Below are 12,449 nucleotides of genomic sequence, written 5' to 3' on the forward strand. Positions count from 1 at the left end.
GGTGGACAAAGCATTTGTGACTCATGACTTTAGCCTAGTTTTAAGCATCACAACTTTTCAAAATATCAGATACATTTATTTTAGTTAAAAGTATATATAAGGTATACATGCTTATTATTAAAACACACAGAAAAGAGAAAGATATAATTGAAATATAAAAGGTCATCCATTCCCTTCTTACAAGGAGCCACTGTTATGCTTCTTTTCTAGCCTTCCACTGTGTGCTTTTAAAAAAAATTTGTAACACAAATGACAGCATACTATACATTCAGTTCTGAACTGTTTTTTCATTATATATAACATACATATTTCCACTATATATATTATAAATACATAAACAAATGTATGTTTGTAGCTGAATCACTGTGCTGAACAGCAGAAATTATAGCACTGTAGGTCAACTACACTTCAGTGAAACTTAAAAAAAGAACTGGGGGAATTCCTGTTGTGGCTCAGTGGTAAAGAACCCGACTAGTATTCATGAGGACGCAGGTTCAATCCCTGGCCTCATTCAAGTGGGTTAAGGATCTGGTGTTGCTGTGAGCTGTGGTGTAGGTCGCAGACATGGCTTGGATCCTGTGTTGCTGTGGCTGTGGTGTAGGCTGGCAACTGCAGCTCCAATCTGACCCCTAGCCTGGGAACTTCCATATGGCTGGGTGAGGCCCTAAAAAGACCAAAAAAAAAAAAAAAAAAAAGAATGGAATTCTAAACTGAAAAAATATAATGTTTATAATTTATTTATAAATAAAGATAGAGATATAAATACATCTTTATCAGCAGAAAGGAGGCTATATATTTTTGGGGTTAGAAGTGCAGCCTGCTTTAACTTCAGACTGCCTAAGTTAGAATACCAGGTCTGGAAAAAAAAAATAAATAAAAGTATACCAGGTCTGTTCCGTATTATTTGTATGACCTTGTACAAATTCTCCTTGTCTGCAAAATGTAGATAATAATAGTACCTGCCACACAGTTGTTATAATTGTTAGATAAAATATGTCAAGTGCCTGGCATGTAATATGTATTTAATAAAGAACAGTCATCATCATAAATACACACCTACCTCATTCTCAGTGGCTTCATACTATTCCAGTCACTCTACTACTGAGAGTCATATCAGCAACAGTACTCTAAGAAGGATTTCTGCCTATTTTGTGCCCGAATATTTGGAGGGTAATTTCCTGGAAGTGCAACCATGATGAGTACTTTCAATTTGATATTGGCCAACTGCCCTTCCAAAAGGACGATGTCAATTTATATGCCCACACATGGTTCAACGTGAAAACAGTCTAGAATCATCAGAAGAAATTTAAAGTCTGCTGTTGATAGGATGCTTTATTGTCAAGGATGCTCTTGAAAGACGGCTACGGCTTTAGTTTGAGTCATCGAGAACTTTTTTTTTTTTTTTTAACTCTCAACTCCGACATTTTAAGACAATTACCATATGTATTCTTCCAGGAAATCTTTATACCATGGAGGAACTACTGTACATCTGTTCAAGACATTTGGCCAATTACTGAGGAGCAAAGGTCTGCCTAGGAACCAAAAATACAAAGGTTGCTGTTCCCTTTTTCCTTCCAAGAAACATGCAATGCAGTACTGCTAGTGGAGCAGAAAGGTACTTGCACTGTTTTTTTAAAGTGTAGTGAATACTAAAATAGAGTAGAAATAGGAGCTTTTGCCTTCCGGTGGGGGATGGAACAATCAGCAAAAGCTTAATTTAGAGATATCATCTACGCTAGGCCTTAGAAGCTGGAGGTATCAGCCTATTAAATCCACAGGAGCCCCAAGCTAAATAATTATGCTCATGGCTTTGTTTTCTTCTCATTCAGGAACATTAAAGCTTCTCTTATACTAAGCTTCAGATACTGATGAAACACACTGAGTAAAGAGCCAGGCTGATATGAACACAAGTATGTTTCTAAAATTGCCAATCTTGGAGCTCTTTTCTTAAAAAGCATTCTCCCTTGATTTAAAAAAAATAATACATACTCATTATAGAACACTTGGGAAGTATATAAAAGCATAGAGGATACAGTTTTAAAATTTTTGAAATTTCAGCATCTGGGGTAAACTGCCATTTTCCTGGTTCATTTCCTTCCAATTGTGTATGTACACTGTTTACATATATTAAATTTTCTAGAGTTCCCGTCGTGGCTCAGTGGTAATTAACCCAACTGGTATCCAAGAGGACTCTGGTTTGATCCCTGACTTTGCTCAGTGGGTTAAGGATCCACAGCCCTGAGCTGTGGTGTAAGGTCACAGACATGGCTTGGATCCTGTGTTGTTGCTATGGCTGTGGTGTAGGCTGGCAGCTGTAGCTCTGATCAGGCTCCTAGCTTGGGAACCTCCATATGCCGCGAGTACGGCTCTAAAAGAAAAAAAAATTATCTATACATTCTTAAAATGTATAGATACATTTTAAATTCTGGTCAGCCATTTGGTTTTGTAGCCCTACTCTTCACATTTCACATTATATAAGCATTTTTCTTCTTAAAAGATAATATCTGAAAACATGACTAACAGCTATATGCTATTTCATCCTTTGAATATACCATAATTTTATTACTCCCATTAATAAACATTTAGATTGTATTTTTTTTTTACTATTATAAAGTTGCAATGAGTAACTCTACACCTAAATCTTTATGTAAAATTTTTTGCATAGTAAAAACCTGATACATTCAGGACTATAGTTGCAAGTTAATTTCAAATGTTGCTTTAAGTGAGGAATCATTTCAAAAAAACCAAAAAAACCATATACATGACCTCAAATTTTTTACTTAGAACATATCAAATTATGTTAATTCACTAACCTTGTATTAGAAGGTCAAGGCTGTGTCTCTGTGTGTGACAAGTAATAAGAGTTCTGTATCATCTTTACTATATAAATCACACTTATGTACATCATTTGCCATTTACAATGCGGATTTCTTAAGCAGAGTAAGAACCAGAAGAGACATTTATAAAGCAATCGGTATGAAGGATCCTTCTGGGAAAATGTATTTTTATTTCATCTTTCTTTTACCTACCCCTAATTCAATAGCCATTTAAAAATGCTTTTAAAAATTCACCTTAATAATGTCTTTCCAAAGATGTTCAACCTAATTTTCACAGAAATAATTCCCCTTTCTTATCATACTAATTTCAGTGTTTTATGTACTACCTAATGAAATTAAATAATTACAAAAGGGGAGTTCCTGTCGTGGCGCAGTGGTTAATGAATCCGACTAGGAACCATGAGGTTGTGGGTTCGGTCCCTGCCCTTGTTCAGTGGGTTAACGATCTGGCGTTGCCGTGAGCTGTGGTGTAGGTTGCAGACGCGGCTCGGATCCCGCGTTGCTGTGGCTCTGGCGTTGGCCAGTGGCTACAGCTCTGATTCGACCCCTAGCCTGGGAACCTCCATATGCCGCGGGAGCGGCCCAAGAAATAGCAAAAAAAGACCAAAAAAAAAAAAATTTACAAAAGGAACAATGGATATCAACAAGTTTAGACTGATTCTTAGTAAGAGTCTGAGGAAGAAAAAAGCAGGCCCTAATGTCTGGAAACTGCCTGACACTTACAGCTGGGCCTTGGTGATTCTGAAGCTGGTCCAGGGCACACAGCTAGACCTGAATATTCCCCTGTCAGATATAACCATCTCACAAAACATCACTACCAGACAAGGTCACTCTGAGACCATGAAAAAGTGAGACAAAACAAGAACACTTCAAAATGTCGTCTGACGTGGCTCGGATCCTGCGCGTTGCTGTGGCTCTGGCGTAGGCTGGTAGCTACAGCTCCAACTGGACCCCTAGCCTGAGAACCTCCACATGGGTGCGGCCCTAAAAGGACAAAAATAAATAAATAAACTAGCAGAATAATAAAAAAAAATGTCTGAGCATGAACAAAAAAAAGGTCCCTTTGCAACCTACAAAGTACCAAACATCCCCCTCTCCTGGTGACATGAGTGACTGCTGCTTCTCTGCAGGTATAGAGTCAGTCCTCCTCTTGGATAAGATTTACTGAGATACCCAAAGAACCACCTGCATCCCAGCAATATCCAATCCAGAGCAAATCCTTCTTCCCCCAATCACATAACACAAGCCCAAACTCATAAAGTCCTTTGAACACCCACCCTGAGACACCCCCAGTTTCCCATGGTGTGCACTCATCCTCCCTATGAGTAGTAAACCCAACCTGTCCACTTGTGTTCTTAGTGGTCTGTGGCTGGAGGGCAGTGATAAGGACCAAAGAACTGGACACCAGTGGTATCATTCAGTGTATCTAAAGCAGAATGAAGAGCTTCAGTCTGCAGTTGGTTTTAATTTCTCCACCACCTTGCTAAAACTTGTAGTTTTCTGTTTGTTTTTTTAATAGTATCTGATGGGTACAGAGTGCTATCTCATCGTGGTTTTGATTGTATTTCCCTAGTGATTTAGTGATGTAGAGTATCTTTTTATATGCTCGTGGGCCATTTATACATTTTCTTTGGGGAAATGTCTATTTTTATTTATTGTCCAATTATAATCAGGTTGAGTATTTTGTTGTTGGATTATAGGAGTTCTTTATATATATTCAGTGTATTATTTATTTGGTTGTCCAATTATCATCAGGTTTTTGAGGGGTTTTTTGTTGTTGGATTATAGGCTTCATTATATATATTCTGGATATTAACCCTGTCAGATATATGATTTGTAAATATTTCCCTCCCAGTCTATAGGATGCCTTTTCACTCTGTTATGATATCCTTTGATGCATAAGTTTTTAATTTTGATATAGTCCAATTTAGGTAATAGGCATTTTTTTGCTTTTGTTGCCTGTGCTTTTGGTGTCTTATCCAAGAAATCACTGTCAAATCTAATGTTATGAAGCTTTCTAAGTTTCCTTCTAAGAAAACAGTTTTAGGTCTTCTAATATTTAGGTCTTTGATCCATTTTGAGCTAATTTTTGTATATGATGTAAAGTAAAGGTCTAACTTCATTATTTTGCACTTGAATATCCAGTATTCCCAGCATCAGTGGTTGAAAAGACTGTCCTTTCCCTAATGAATGGTCCTGGCATCCTTGATAAAAATTTACTATACAACTTTTAGATGTATGTTTGCATTTGAAATCACTGAGAATACTGACATTGTCTTTCTTTTTATACTAGAGAAAGCAAAGTTTTTCCTGTATATATTTTCCTCTTATAAATTTTATTTGGTATATTTGTCTTGGAAACACCTGCAACATGTGGAACTTCAGGGGCCAGGGGTCGAACTCATGTCTCAGCAGTGACCCAAGCCATAGCAGAGTGACAATGCTGGATCCTTAACTTGCTATGCCACCAGGGAACTCCTAATTGGTCTTATTTTTATTTTTTGTGGATTTTTTTTTTTTTTTTTTGTCTTTTTAGGGCTGCACCTGCTGCATATGTAGGTTCCCAGGCTAGGGGTCCAATCAGAGCCACAGCTGCAGGCCTACACCACAGCCATAGCAATGCCGGATCCTTAACCCACTGAGCAAGGCCAGGGATCAAACTCCTGTCCTCATGGGTACTAGTTGGGTTCATTTAACCGCTGAGCCACAATGGGAACTCCTGGTCTTACTTTTAAATGTCTTATAAAAGGGCTCTGAGGAGTTCCCGTCGTGGCGCAGTGGTTAACGAATCCGACTAGGAACCATGAGGTTGCGGGTTCGGTCCCTGCCCTTGCTCAGTGGGTTAACAATCCGGCGTTGCCGTGAGCTGTGGTGTAGGTTGCAGACGTGGCTCGGATCCCGCGTTGCTGTGGCCCTGGCGTAGGCCGGAGACTACAGCTCCGACTAGACCCCTAGCCTGGGAACCTCCATATGCCTCGGGAGCGGCCCAAGAAATAGCAACAACAACAACAAAAAGACAAAAGACCAAAAGGGCTCTGATAATCATCCCTACTCCCTATCTGATTATGAATTCAACAAATTATTATGAGATTCTTTTAAAGTGTTCATATGTCTTAAGTTACAGTCTATTTTTGCCCATTTCTCTATTTAATTACCAAGAAAATGGATCACAAGCTGATCTCTCCCCATCCTCATGGCTTATAATTTCAAAAACAGGGAGAAAAAATAACCTGTCCTGGGACAGCCTTAATGACCAGTTCTGCCAGGCTCAACTGCTGGATACCCGAAGGCAGGGGTCATGTTTTGATTTTTTTTTTTTTTAAATTTCCTAAAGAACTTAACACTGCAATATTATTCTCAGTAAAAGAACATGATCCATGCTATAATATCTAATTTAAATGGAATCAGAAATTTCTTTGCTTCTTCCAGTCTACTCTTACCCCTGCCTAAATCAGCTTCTCTTTTTAATAATCACTCAGCAATGCAATGAAATTGGAAGCATTCTTCCTCTGCTGGAAGGACCAGGTAAAGCCAAAGAAAGTACTTTCTTAAAAGTTTGCTGTTGTTCTGGCTCACACTTTTGGGGAGGGCTAGAAAATTTAAATATTTCGGCATAAAAGCCTTCCTTCCAAATCCTGAATGCTCTTAAACTGCATATTTTTAAAAAAGGCTAATTAGATGTTAAAAATATATTTATGTGGGAGCAGGAGTACCAACAGAAATTTAAAGGGAGCACATGGCTAAACCACAGACAACCCACAGGAAGTTGGCTGCATGGTTAACCACTACTAGTAAGAGTATTTCACTAGTTGTAAAATGTCACAGCTTAAAGTACATGAAAAAAATATACTTCAAATAAAAATAAATCTTTAAAAATAGGAATCAGGATCTCAATACCAAGCATATAACAGCAACAACTTTGTTTTTGATAAACCTAACTATATTATTTCTGTAAGAGAAATGTCTGGTGTACAACAGGCACTCAGTAAATTCTGCTGAACCTACTTTGTTTCTGTACCTACTTTCTGAGCTAGTTTAAGCCTTAAGACTTAATATAATCTGAAAGAGACTGCCTGGCTTTGAATCCTGACTCTGCCACTTATTTCTATACCTTAGCTTCCTCAACAAAAAACCAAACCAAGATGGTTACAGTAGGAACCTAAAACATTTAGAAAATTGATAAAGTAGACTTTATCAAAATTAAACATTTTTGTTCTTTTGGAGTTCCCATGGTGGCGCAGTAGGAACGAATCTGACTAGGAACCATGAGGCTGTGGGTTCGATCCCTGACCTCGCTCAGAAGGTTACGAGATCTGGTGTTGCCGTGAGCTGTGGCGTAGGTCGCAGAGGCAGCTTGGATTTGATGTGGCTCTGGCGTAGGCCGGCAGCTGTAGCTCCAATTAGACCCCTAGCCTGGGAACCTCCATGTGCCATAGGGGCAGCCCTTAAAAGACAAAAAAAAAAAAAAAAAAAAAAAATTTGTTCTTTGAAAGACTAAGAAAATGAAAAGGCAAGCTATAGACTGGAAGAACATACTTAAAAAAGACATATCTGGAGTTCCCGTCGTGGCGCAGTGGTTAACGAATCCGACTAGGAACCATGAGGTTGCGGGTTCGGTCCCTGGCCTTGCTCAGTGGGTTAAGGATCCGGCGTTGCCATGAGCTGTGGTGTAGGTTGCAGACGCAGCTCGGATCCCGCGTTGCTGTGGCTCTGGCGTAGGCCGGTGGCTACAGCTCCGATTCGACCCCTAGCCTGGGAACCTCCATATGCCGCAGGAGCGGCCCAAGAAATAGCAGCAACAACAACAACAACAACAACAACAAGACAAAAAGACAAAAAAAAAAAAAAAAAAAAAAAAAAAGACATATCTGATTAAGTGCCTGTCTTGTTGAATATATGCTCAATAAAAAGATAAAGTGATTTTTTAAAACAGACAAAAGATTTAAATAGATATTTCGTAAAAGAAAACATACAGAAGTTCCCGTCATGGTACAACAGAAACAAATCTGACTAGGAACCATGAGGTTGCGGGTTCAATTCCTGTCCTCGCTCAGTGGGTTAAGGATCTGGCATTGCTTAAAGAGCCGTGGTGTAGGTCACAGACGCAGCTCGGATCTGGCGTTGCTGTGAGTATGGAGTAGGCTGGAAGCTATAGCTCCGATTGGAGCCCCAGCCTGGGAACCTCCATATGCTGTGGGTGCGGCCCTAAAAAAAAAAAAATAAGCAAAAACAAACAAAAAAAGAACAAAACAAAAAAAGACTGATAATACTAATGGTTGACAAGGATGTGAAAAACAAACTGTCAAGCTCTGCTGGTGAGAATGCAAAATGGTACAGCCACTTTGAAAAAAAACAGTATGGCATATGGCAGTACCTGACCAAGTTAAACTATGTCCACCATAGCCAACAAGTCTACTCCCAGGTCTTTATCCCCAAATAAATCTATCTAACCAACCCACACAAAGATAGGTATGTAAATGACTGTTTATTACATTATTCATAATAGCCCCAAATTGTAAACAACCCTAATGTCCAATTGTTCGAATGGATGAAGAAACTGTGGTGTTTTCATACTGTAAAATGCTACTTGGCAATTCAACCTGCATGAATCTCAAAATCATTATGCTAAGTAACAGAAGTCAAATACAAAAGATGACATACAGCTGCATTTACATGAAGTTCTGGAAAAGGCCGAACTACAGTAACAGAAACCGTATTAGCGACTGCATGGCCCAAAGTCCAGGAAGTGACAAAAGGACATAAGAAAAGGTCTCAGGGTGGTGGTTACACAACTATTACCACCGAACTGTACCCTTAAAAGCTGAACCCTCAAAAAAAGACTCAAAGAGTTTTAGAAACAAATGTTAATATTGCCACCTAAACTATACTAAATAAATTACACAAAGAATCTAAAAAATAAAAATAGGATTGGTGTGAGAATTAAATGAGATAATGTGTATAAGGCCCTTACCCTGGCACTGCAAGTACTTAAAAAGTAATAGCTATTACCACTCAAAATACACGTTTTCCCTTTTACTGATATGTTAATGTCTAAGTTAAAAGGTGTTTTTATTAATAATCATGCGTCATCATGCACCTAACAAGGTTAGATTAATGTTAAAGGCAGACTGCTGACTGTGACTTCATTATGGTTTAATCTCAATGGTAAGAGAAAAGTATAGGTATGCGAAAAATCCAAAATGATTGGGTTAGTTTCTTACTTCTCAAATCTGGGGGAAGAATGTAAGAGAGAGGATTTTTATCTTCATAATTTCCAACCACATTAGTCACATACCAAGAACATCGAAAACAATTGCACTGCAGTAGCCTTTAATCAGAAATTGCCAGACCTTTACAGAGGTAGGTGGGGAAGGGGTGAAGCTTTAGCGTTCTTGGATTTACCACTAAGAACAAAGGTAGATATAATTCTTTCAGCCCTCACATCTATTCCTTTCCAATTTCAGGGATGCTGGAGGAAGAGAAGAGAACCCTTATTATGGACATATACTTGGAAATACTGAATCATTCTTTTTTTTTTGGTCTTTTCTAGGGCCGCAACCATGCGGCACATGGAGATTCCCAGGTCAGGAGTCTAATCGGAGCTGTAGCTGCAGCTGCCGGCCTACGCCACAGCAACACAGGATCCGAGCCATGTCTGCGACCTATACCACAGCTCGTGGCAACGCCGGATCCTTAACCCACTGAGCAAGGCCAGGGATCGAACCTGCATCCCCATGGTTCGTAGTCGGATTCGTTAACCACTGAGTCACGATGGGAACTCCGTGAGTCATTCATATTTCAGCTTCTTTTAAGATGAATTATGGACACAGTTATAGGAATTCAGAACATGCAGTAAAGATTTAGTTTAAGAAAATCCAATGAGGGAAACCATCATCTCTTCATGCTAATTTTTGTAACATCCTCTGTAGTGGTAATAACCAGTCACCTTAGATTGATTCAGTTTGTTTTTCCAGACTTCCTAGGGCTAAAAAATATGGTTAAGCATTGTTTCAAAAGGTCTATATGCAGGCAAGGTAAACAGAAGGAGTCAGGACTGAAACTGCTCCTTGCCACTCCACTGCAAAGCCAGCCAATAATCCCGATTGTGTAACAACAACAGTTATAAAGCATTTGAGGGCTTCTTATGTTATTAGGCTGAGTGTTAAGCAATGTCGTATAATATCTTAATTAATCCTCAACATACAACAGTATATGCTACTATTATTATTGCTTCATATTTGAGGGAAATGAAGTACAGAGTTTAGAAGATGATACAAAAAGAGCCACAGACACACATACAATGTGTAGATACACCTCAAATTTATAATATGGTATGTGTAATTTTTAATGCAATTTTTACAGATAAGCTCTTAGATTTTTTTTTGGCTGTGCCACGGTATGAGAAAGTTCCCAGACCAGGGATCAAACTCGTGCCACAGCTGTAACCAGAGTCACAGCAGTGACAATGTCAGATCCTTAACCTACTGAGCCACCAAGGAACTTTCAATTCTATTTTAAATACTTAAGTCACAATAGAAGACAAGAGAATTCCAAAATTAGTGTGACCTTCCATTGAAGTATTTCTATTTGTTCCCTTGGGAGAGGTATAGTACCAAGAGAGTTTACATACAATATTCATGCTACATCTATTTATATAATTTTTCTTCATTATGATGAAGTAGCTACTGCCATAACATATAAGAATAAAACTATAAACTGCCTAACCAATGTTTGTTTTATAGGCAACTGAACACACTATATTTACAGTAGTTTTACCAGAGGTATACTGCTTTAGTCTCTTTTTTGGGGGTAGGGGGGGAGTAGCATGCAGTGGGCTAATGTGTGATCCTAGTCCCCAGACCAGGGACCAAGCCCGAGCCGCCGACGTGAGAGCATGGAGTCCCAACCACCAGATCATCAGGGAACTCCTTTCTAGTCTCGTATTTCTAATTATTATCTTAAGAGGGCTTCTAAAGGTTCTGTTATTTAGTTTTTTACAGTTTTTGTTCCTGTTCTCTTTACAGAATATACAAGAATGGAGTCTTAGGATCAATCTTAAAGTTCTTCTACAGACACTTCTCTTTAATAAGGGCAGGGATCCAGGTAGCTCTCTCGTGATAACATACCACAGGAAAGAACACAGGAGATGGCCTGGCTCCCCCGCACCACACTGGACACTCTGCCATGAGACCAGGCTATCTCTAGACAGGTGCCATACATAGGTCCCCATCAACTGAAAGCTGCCTCTTCTCTCTGCTCAAAAGTCTAGGAAACATGAAAGACTCTTTCACCCTTTCACCATAGTGTGTTTTCCTAAGAAAATTTGGGTAAAGAAGGTGGCTATTAAGTTCTCAGCAATTCTTAGGTCTCCTTGTAAAGATAACTGTTGGGAGAAGACCTCTTATCTTAAACCTACCAACTCTTCCAAGACAGAAATCCAAAGGGTAGAGCACAAGAGGGGGGAGGGGGGGCAGCAGTGGGAACAAAGAGGTCAGATGAGGCCATTTACTCTGAGGTCATCTAAGTTAAATAATGATGCCACAGCCATGCTGGTGGCCCTGGAAGCTCTCATCCCCTACATTGAGAGAAATGAACAGAAAATTTTAATTTAACCATCATCAGTATCTGCTATGTGAAAAGAAAAAAATCTGTCCTTGATTTTGATTGCTATTTTATTGAATACAAGATTAATCTCTCTCAAGTGAGCCATGAGCTCATTGTGGACCCAAAGGAGAAGGGAGCAGTGGCAGAGCCAGCACCAGAGCTTGGAGAGAGGATACGGCTGCACGGAAAGTGGAATTCACCCTGACATATGCCTGCCTCTAAGTACCAGGGAGGCACAGGGGCAGTGACTTAGGGACTTGCTGCTTCCTTTCCCAGATTCATGCTTAGTTAGCAACTCAACGAAGGGGTAGAGTCAGAAAAAGAAAGGAACTATGGTCAACACTGAGCTACAGTGGTGAATGGGGGCATTGCCCCTTTTCTCCTACACTTGATCTGGGAACAAACTAGAAGTTTGTTATGTCTGTGACAGATACAAATAAAAAGACATTATAATTCAGCCACTAACTTCCAACAAGCCATAAGGTCCACCAAAGTTCAACCTGATGTGTGGGCTATTATTTTTCTTCCAAGATTAAAAAAAAAATAAGAATAATAAATTAACTCAAGACATTTAGAAGCATACGTGTTTTAAAAAATCACATTTAAGGAGTTCCGTCGTGGCGCAGTGGTTAACGAATCCGACTAGGAACAATGAGGTTGAGGGATCAATCCCTGCCCTTGCTCAGTGGGTTAACAATCCGGCGTTGCCGTGAACTGTGGTGTAGGTTGCAGATGCGGCTCGGATCACGCGTTGCTGTGGCTCTGGCGTAGGCCGGTGGCTACAGCTCCGATTAGACCCCTAGCCTGGGAACCTCCATATGCGGTGGGAGCAGCCCCAAAGAAATAGCCAAAAAAAAAAAAAAAAAAAAATCACATTTAAGAACTGAAAACAGCGATGCTCAACTTTTGTTCCCTTAGGCCCCCTTAACATCTGAAAAGTTGAAGACTCTAAGGAGCTTTTGTTTTTATACGTATTAGTATTTACCATGTTTAAAATTTTTAAATATT

At 39.4% G+C, this 12,449-nt stretch overlaps 1 protein-coding gene and 1 long non-coding RNA gene across 13 annotated transcripts in view; both read right to left on the reverse strand.

Moving 5' to 3' along the window:
• FKBP5 (FKBP prolyl isomerase 5) overlaps positions 1-12,449 on the reverse strand; it is a 108,579-nt gene that overhangs the window by 43,825 nt on the left and 52,305 nt on the right.
• LOC146401521 (uncharacterized) lies at positions 1,332-5,794 on the reverse strand. The gene is made up of 2 exons (XR_014810075.1): positions 3,804-5,794; positions 1,332-3,397 (listed from the first exon to the last, which is right to left on the reverse strand). It is a non-coding gene; the product is annotated as an uncharacterized LOC146401521 (long non-coding RNA).

Source organism: Sus scrofa, chromosome 7 (assembly GCF_054392235.1).
Source record: "Sus scrofa isolate SSC_HxYL_T2T_F1_AM1 chromosome 7, Sscrofa_HxYL_maternal_Yorkshire_Landrace_v2.0, whole genome shotgun sequence".
Taxonomy (NCBI): Eukaryota; Metazoa; Chordata; class Mammalia; order Artiodactyla; family Suidae; genus Sus; species Sus scrofa.